The 9521-nt window shown below is 35.6% G+C and overlaps 1 pseudogene; it reads left to right on the forward strand.

Moving 5' to 3' along the window:
- The first annotated feature begins 3623 nt into the window (after positions 1-3623).
- LOC111740389 lies at positions 3624-3739 on the forward strand (annotated as a pseudogene).
- Positions 3740-9521: the final 5782 nt, after the last annotated feature.

Here is a 9521-nt window from a genome sequence, read left to right on the forward strand (position 1 = left end):
ATGTATCACTCTCATTATCACCTCCATCTTCACACCTCCTTCTTCTCCATGTCTCTGTGTCTTCTCCTTTTCTATCTCTTGTAAAGACACGTTCATTGGATTTAGGACTCAGCCTAATCCAGTAAGGTCATATCATGATCCTTACCCTAATTATGTGTACAGAGACCTTATTCCCAATAAGGTCATCTTCCGAGGTCCTGGATGGGCATGAATTTGGGGAGACACTATTCATCATACTACAGGGAGCAAGGGTGAAGCATCAAGAGCAGTTAGGAGGCCATTTACATGTCAATAACTCACCTGTGGGATCATGTGGCTTGAGCTAATAACAGTGAAGGTGGTAAAAAGTGGTCTTATTAGATCTATGTTTAAATAGAGACAATGAGATTTATTGAAGTATAGGATTATTGACATATAGAGTTTTTATTCACTGCTTTATAAATAAGAGTAGCGTCGGTATTTGGAATAGAAAGGGTTATGTGGCAACTCAGTTATTGCCTGTGTAAGCTGGCTGTGAATACCTTGAAAAAGGTTTACAAAAAATTGTATGTAGGCAGGGGAAATAGGAGCACTTTTCTAGGTTTAATATTAAGTGTTTCGTATTATGTCTATGGCATTATATTCTGTCGCAATTTAAATAGAGCAAAATTTTAAAGATAAATAAGTTTTTCTGAAGAAGAGAAATAGTCACAAGACAGGAATGGAGAAATGCATTACATTTCTTATGCAAACTCCAGAACCACAACAACTCTATATTCTGATTCACCGTATCTATTTGAATGGAAATATTTGTCTTTAGGAAAGGAAACTTATCTCACTCATCTAAGAAAAAAGCAAAGACTTGCATCTTAAAGAGCCTTAGAAGTTGAGCTCAGGTGGAAAAATAATAATGAGAATCAGTATGAACCTCTGAGTGCTTTGCTAACAGTTTCAACTGAAATCTTGATTTACTTCCCAAGTTATAACCTTAGGGAGACATGACATGCAGGGAAAATGAAGAAAATGAAATACTATAAATTACCTGCATTGCAGTGTTAGATCCTCAAGCAAATTTCTTGTTATTCGGTAAAAGAAAGAAAGACCAAGAATGGCTTTCATTTAACAATGGCCTCTCCATGGACCTTTCCCATCGATTCAACAAAGGTCTCATTATTTATTATCTGAGAAATATTCTCTCATTTTCAAAGGCCCTTCATGTAATGCTCATGCTTTTTCCTCCTCTCAAAAGAAAACTCAAGGCTCCAGGTAAAGCTACTCAATGTCCCTCCAAACATGGTGTCCACATGACTGTCCACAGGCTCTGCCTGTCCTGCCGGAGCAGGTCATCATCTCTCTCACTCAGAATTCTAGTTTTTGTGATCTGGTTTGAATCTCACTTCCTCTGTGTGACCTGACCCTGTGACATCAGTTTGCACACCAAAAACTTCTTTTACTAAAATGTTCATAGTCCTGCCATGTCCAAAGGCAAGTCATCATCTCTTGCCTGGACTAACACAAGAGCCTCCCACTAGGCTTCCCTACTTCCATCTTTGACTGCTATGGTCTATGCCCACATAGCAGCCAACACGATATTTTCAAAACATAAGTGAACTTACATTATCACTTGCTCAAAATCCTTTGAGAGGCTTTCCATCTCACATGGAGTAAAATGCCAAATTATCTCTCTAAGCTACAGCCCCATCTCTACCTGCGACACAAGCTATTCAATCTGGGTCCAGTTTTCTATGCTCCCATCTAACTCATCAGAACTGAAAAAATCATCTCTTTCCCAGTTTCACTCTCTTCACCTTTTAGATCTTAGCTCAGCCATCACATTCTCATAAATGCTTTTCCATCCCATCACAGAGGGTACCCTGCTTTTTTATGCTCATCATACCATATTACATTTTTCATAGCACTTCTCACAGCCTCCAATATATGCTTGAGTGACTATGCAATTCATTCAGTTCTATGCAGATAAGGGGTCATATCTGAGTTGTCAAGATTGTCTTCAATGTCTGGGAGGTCACCCTGCACAGAGAATGCTCGTTTAATTAATGAATAACATTATTTTCTGTACCACTAGTTTGATATGGATTATATTTTACCCAGCATTCTTAGTTATCTTTGTATTTACATCCCTCTGAATATATGGCCTCTTGCAAAGCACTGTGTCTAAACTTCTCACCAGTTAGCAACTTGCCATATTTCTTGACCCTAGTGATTAAATATGTACTTACTGTCCAACCGCTGTGTATAAAAATCAGTTGTACTCACTGAAAGAATCCACAATCAAAAAAATAAAAAAGAAACATTTCTTTAAATCTGGTAAGTATATGATGATAGAAAGTGGTACTTGGTTTGTGTTTAATAATACAATTCCAGAGATATAGAAGCGTTGAGGTCTTCTGATCCCACAACCTCATTATAAAATGAGGCATCAAGTTCTCAGCAGGTTAAGTGACACAGGCTAATTTAGTGACCACTTAAGGATAAGTGGTCGCCAAATCTCCTGTTTGCTACTCTGATATCTGTTCCCACGTTACACACAGAGCACATTAGAATCATTAAAATTAAGTCAAATGTCTTAATTTTAGGGAAAAGATAAATAAGAATAATATGCTTGTCCAGAGTGACATAGAGTGAACTCATGGCAAAATTAGTGTTAAAATCCGGCAGAGTCTCTTAGCTTTGTTCTCATTCCCCTGTTTTTTCATATGCTTTTAGTCACTTGCAAGCTGAAGAGATGCACGTCTGTCTACTGACCACTCACCCCACCCCCCACACACATTTGAGCCCCATCTCAGTTGGTGGTAACTCTTCACACTTTGTTTATAACACATTTTGGATATTTCTCTTATTGAATTTTGTATCATATTTAATGGGATACTTGTTTAATTTTCTTCATTGAACTGTCAGTTTCTTGAGGATAAAATCTTTATCTGTTCTATTTTTATATAATTACTAACACAATGCCTCACTCATAATAGTTTTTATATGTATTTGGTAAATTGAATAGAATCAATGAGAAATTACTGTATTGTACCTATTTTATAAATAACAGTGAAGGGTGTTTCTGAGTCAAATGACCAGGGGATTGACAACAATCTTAATTATGCCTCCAATGAGAAATCACTTTAAGAACACTTGGTTATTATTTAATGGAAGAAAACCTAGGTTACAAAACACAGCATTGATCTTAAACCTAACATTCATCAGATTCTTCTAAAATCGTTATATTGTTCTAACCAAAAAACACTCTCATTCCCCAAAGAAAGGAAAGATACCACACTCACTAAGTCTCAACTTGTTTCACAAAAGGATTTCTCCCAATTTCAAAGATTAGTGACTAAAAAGTGAAATTCTTGACCTGGATCTGTTTTCCTACAGCATGCTGTCCTTTCTGAAATAGATCACATTATTTTCTTGTGACTGGAGGTGGGGTGGGGGGAGAATTTGGTAAATAACACAAATAAACACTTTGAAGAATGCATTCAACAAAGCCTACTTGATGAGTTAGGAAAAGATGCAAATCAAAAATATAAAGAAAAAATTTGGATGTGGTTCCATAATGTAGCAGTTAGCACACCTGCTTTATACGCAGAAGGTCCTGGGTTCACATCCCAGTGGAGCTATGATCCATGGTCTATGGCCATGTCACTCTGAATAAGCCCTACGTCTGATCTCAGAAGCTAAGCAGGGTCGAGCCTGGTTAGTACTTGGATGGGAGACCACCTAGGAAGACCAGGTGCTGTAGGCATAAATAATAATGATAAATATATATAAAGAAAAAGTTAAAGGATCATACGTATTTGATAAATTAAAATAATAACTAGAGCTTTTAGAAACTAAATTTTAATCTGAATCAAATCATTTGAACAAGTGAACTACCTGTAGAAATTCAGAGCCTTTACATTTACTAAAGGAATGATTTAAGTTAACACAAAATGTAACTTTATTTTGGCAGACACAATAATTCGATTATTACGTCCAACAGCTTTTAATCTACCTAATGTTATGAAAAAGAATCAAGTCTTGGTTCATATGTGCTTTACATTTTATTCTTGGCTCAGATGTGCTTTATATTTTATATAATGTTAATAACCACCACTATTGACTTCACACAACTTGAAACACTGCTGTTCAGTTGGAAGATATGGAAAAGAGCAAGGCCAGAACTTATGAGAGCTTAGTGATAGGGATCAAGTTTATGCACAAGCTCTGGGCAAATTGAGATCCCAAGAGGCAGATTCCTAAACAGTGACACATTGGCTGCACATCAAAAAATAGATGATAGCACCTGAATAAAGTACTAATCCACTTAAAATCAGCAAATGTTTATCAGGAGTCTGCTCTGTTTAGGGTATAATCTGAATAATTATTTACCAGGGATAGAGCCTAAGGGAGAATCATATATTATTTCTGATTCATTGTCCAAATTAGAGTGGACCTTCCTAGGTATAATGCTGAATTGGGGGATTAGAGAGGTCAAATTATGGTTGGCTGGTATTTCTCTCATCAAGTTCTGAAAGCAGGTCATACTATTAGGAGTTAAAACCAACCCCATGTCGTTCTCTGCATGGCTGTGTGTGTGTAGTGTATATAGCTTTTATTTCACTGGTGTTCAAGTATCTTACTGTTTTTTCCCTACCTCTTATGTCAATGTATTTACAAACACTAATCCAGATATAATTGCTTATAAAGAACCTTAGAGGATCTTGTCTTTCTCAACTGGACATTATGATTTCTGTGCATTACCTAGTGACATTCAGGTTATATTGTAAATAATTGAGTCATATTTTATATTTTCATATACAGACAAATTATATAGGTATATGTTAAATGTCATCTCTAACAAGATTTGCCACAAAGCCAATGAAACATAAATTTCAAGTCTCCTTACATGCACGAAATAATCAAAAGGTCATATATTTTTGTTAAATTTACAAAAATAAGATATTTTAAGTCCCTTTCCATTCTGACATTTTCTCTGTCACATTTCCTCTCATATCTGACATATTCCATACAGCACATAAATGATAAGGGCTTCAAATAGAGTGGTCCCTGCAGTAGTCGCTAGAGGTCAGGATAGAGCCAAAAACCAGATGGACAGAGGGCCATTAGGCTCAAAGCAGCAAGTCATGGAGCAATGATGCCTGGCAGTCTTGGTTCAGAGAAAGAGAATGAAACTTTAGTTAGAAATAAAGAAAGAACTTTCCGAAGATTAAGGTGATAGGCACAGGAAATTTATCCTCTTTTAAGCAAAACGAAATTTCTCTACTGACCTTAATAATTTATTCCTGTATCTATCACCTTCATTCTTCATTGACTCATCCATTCATTTAACTTTAATATCTGGCTAAGTGATAAGGTAACTAGAAAACTTACATTGCAGTTTGGTTTGGGGGTGGCCTTATTCAGAATCCTAAATGCATTTATCCCAGAATGGAGCAGAGTATGCTTCTGCTCAGCAACACTAGGTCTGGGGTGAACAGCCACAGTATTCTTTCCCTTACTCACCATACTGAACAGGAAGTTCTGAATAAAAGTGGGATTGGTTCCCAGATGCTGGATGAGGGGGCTAGGAGAAAATATTATTCTAGAAAAGCCGTATTTTAGGATCTGAAAAAACTGAACCAGTATTCAGGGTTCTGAATAAATGTATCAGTGTAGAGTCACTTAAAACAATCTGGGTGATCCAATCGGACAGGTGCAATGCGGAATTGAAAGGAAAGGCTTCAAGTTGAAAGAAAAGCACATTGTACACATCAAGGAAAGGCAGAAATGGTGGTAATTATTCAAAGAAAATGTAAAATGGTGCTTTCATGCTGTCCTTCTCTTACTTAAGGAAAATATCACTGGGAGAGAATAGGCAAGGTTTTAGGTGATTCCTTGATTATTCATATTGATTTTTGTATATGGAGGTCATATTGAATAGAATTACTTAGCTGACAGATCAATTATCATCTCATACTTTTTTCAATAGACTGATGACACTACCAGTTATCATTCTTTATTACTCAGTGATGGTTTCACTTGTATAGAGACACAAATAAACTACAGATAGATCGTAATACCCAAATTTCTCATGAAATGGCCTTTCAAAACACAGTCACTATTAATGGACCGAGGTCTCCACGGGTTAACTGTTTTTGATTTAATGCAGGGCTTTGAACAAAGAACAGATTGTGGTGACACTGTTATTTGCTTTCCGTGTAATATTCAGCATCCTCTCATGCAACATTTTTGCATGATCATTGCCCACTGACATCTAGGTTACTACTTTCTCACAGAGTCATTTAGCTGATGAAATTCTGATGGCTGTGATAGAACAGGGGCATCTGCTATTATCAACTTTTCCTCCCAGGAATTCAAATTGAATATTAATAAGGCGGAGATCTGCGGTCAGACCAGGCATTCGAGCAATAAAACTGCTGAGTGATGATCCCATGCAGTACATATCGTCGGCCCACTTTATTTGGGCTCTCCTTAGCTCTAAAGAGGGTCAAATGCCAAAGTGCTCGAAGGAGAAGCCACCCACTTGTCAATTAACGTGATCTGCAGTTGTAGGGATTACATCGCAGTCACACAGGGAAGAATCCTAGGGACTCTCATAAACCAACCATAGCATGATGCCATCAAGAAACTATTCCTGGATACAAAAACCCACCTCTAGGTTTTGTATTTTATGCTGTCAATTTCTTGTAACCCTTCTTTAATATAATTGAGAAAAATATTTCATTAATAGGCAGTGAAAATATGTAGAATTTATATTCCTAGAATACTTTACTGAGATAATAATGTAGGGATATTTAAATTGTCCATTTTTATATACATTTGGATACATATTCTTTTTTAAAAATTTATTTTTCAATTACAGTTGAAATATAATATTATATTAGCTTCAGGTATAGAACATAGTGATTAGACATTTCTATAACTTACAAAATGATTGCCCCAATAAATCCAGTACCCATCTGACACCATACATAGTTATTACAGTATTATTGACAGTAATAATATGCTTTATTTTGCATCTCTGTGACAGTTTTGTCACTACCAATTTGTACTTCTTAATCCCTTGTCCTTTTTCACCCAGCCCTTTAACCCCCCTCTCCTTTGTGGCAACTATCAAAGTGTTCTCTTATCAATGAGTTTCTTTCTGTTTTGTTTTTCATTTACTTTGTTTTTTAGATTCCACATATAAGTGAGACCATATGGTGTTTGTCTTTCTCAGTCTGACTTATTTCACTTAGTTAAATACACTGTAAGTCTATCCATGTTGTTGCAGATGGCAAGATTTTATTTTTTATGGCTGAGTAATATTCCACTACATATATATATATATATATGTGTATATATATATAATATTCCACTACATATATATATGTATATATATACACATATATATACATATATAGAATATTCCACTATACATGGCTGAGTAATATTCCACTATATATATATAACATTCCACTATATATATAATATTCCATTATATATATATCATATTCCACTATATATATACATATATATGTGTGTATATATATATACACACATACACACACACACACACACACACACACACACCACTTCTTCTTTATCTATTTATCTGTTGATAGAAACTGAGGTTGTTTCCATAAAATGGCAATAACTACATATCTATCAACAACTACTTTAAACGTAAATGGATTAAATGTTCCAATCAAAAGATATAGGGTGGCTGAATGGATAAGAAAACAAGACCCTTACATATGCTGCCTATAGGAGACTCACTTCAGATTAAAAGACACACACAGACTGAAAGTAAAGAGATGGAAAAAGACATTTCGTGAAAACGGACATTAAAAACAAAAAGCCAGGATAGCAATATTTATACCAGACAAAATAAACTTTAAAACAAAAGCTGTAACATGAGACAAAGAAAGACCCAGTAATTCCACTTCTGGGTATTTATCCAAAGAAACTCGAAACACTAATTTGAAAAGACATATGCATTTACATGTTCATTGCAGCATTATTTATAAGAGATGAAAGTTTTAAATGCTATTTTCCTAATGTAAGCAAGCAAGCATTTCAAAAGTACAGAAAGAACAATATGCCATGTACAGAAGATGTCCTATTTCCAGCATTTCCCTTTCAAGGGAAAGTTAATACTTCATAATAACATAGCAATAACAATAACCTATATTCATATCACTCATGCAGTATACAAAGCAGTTTTGGTCCAAGGGTGCACATCCAAAGAGATTGTCTCACTCAACCATCACTCTGTACCAGGCACCATCTCCTTCCTCTAACTTTTCTAAGCAGCAGTAGAGAATCGACAAAAACCGTAGGATCCGCTGTTGTAAGTAATGCTTCTAAACGCCAACTGCGAGAGTGTGTATGGGGTGGGGGGTTTGGGAATTAATTTATTTCTTTATAAAATAGCCAAACTGTTGGAGGTAAGTGAAATAAATGATGCAATGAAATAAATTATGTACAAATTGCCAAGTAATTAACTTACACAGGTACATTACTTTTCTTATTATTTTGTGGTTCACATTGACCATACCTGTGAAAGGCTATAAAAATGTTTTTATTTTAAGGATAAATCTGGATGAAAGAAAAGATAAATAAGTAAACAAAATAAATTACCAATAATGAGTAGAACTGCAGTGCCATGTGGCTGGCTTACCCATTTTTCTGGGGCTTGCGGTCTGTCTAGCACCCTGCTGAACTCTTTAGATGTATCACCTGATTTAACTTGCACAATAAACTTGTGTACAGACAAGGAAATGGATGCTAGAGGAATTCAAATAACTTGCCCAAGGCCAAAGAGTTATGAAGAGGACAAGCTGACAAGTTGGAATACAAGTCTTAGAATGTGCTGCCTGGAGATATATTCAGAAAGTGGAGAGGCAAGTCGATAGCTTAGAAAACAGGAAAAGGGCATAGAAATCCCAAGGTAAGCAATTATAAATACATAGCTGGCACAGCCATTCCATTATAAAGGTGACCAGAAGGCTTTCAGAGGCCACCCAGCTGTTGGAAGGAGTATGGAAACCTGTAGGCTGCCTACTGCAAGAATAAACTGCCTCCCCTGGCATAGGTACCTTTTAAGATTGCAAACAATAAACAAACAAAACAAAAATCTCTTTCTCGCTGCTTTCTTAGGACTTCACTATCTCTTTCCTCTTACACAATCCTCTTACAATGTGATTATAGCCTCATACACATTATTTACCTTATTTGATTTCTTCCCCACTACTCTGATTTGGCAAAGCAGGTGTTTCCTTAGTTGACAGCAGTAATTCTCAATCTTTTTTTTTTTAATGATGATGCACTCATTTTAATAGTTAAAATAACCACCCTTAATTAGACATTTCAGTAATTGGTAGCATTTACAGTTCTTCCTAATAATCACTTTTGCAAAATGATACATGACAACTACATGCTATTAAACATTTTTTCTAATGACAACTTTCCTCAAAATAGACTCATAATCATAAAAAAAAGATCATTAATAAATGTGACCAGGGTTCACTTTTAATATTTTA

This window comes from Pteropus vampyrus, unplaced genomic scaffold (assembly GCF_000151845.1).
Source record: "Pteropus vampyrus isolate Shadow unplaced genomic scaffold, Pvam_2.0 Scaffold62, whole genome shotgun sequence".
NCBI classification, from domain to species: Eukaryota; Metazoa; Chordata; class Mammalia; order Chiroptera; family Pteropodidae; genus Pteropus; species Pteropus vampyrus.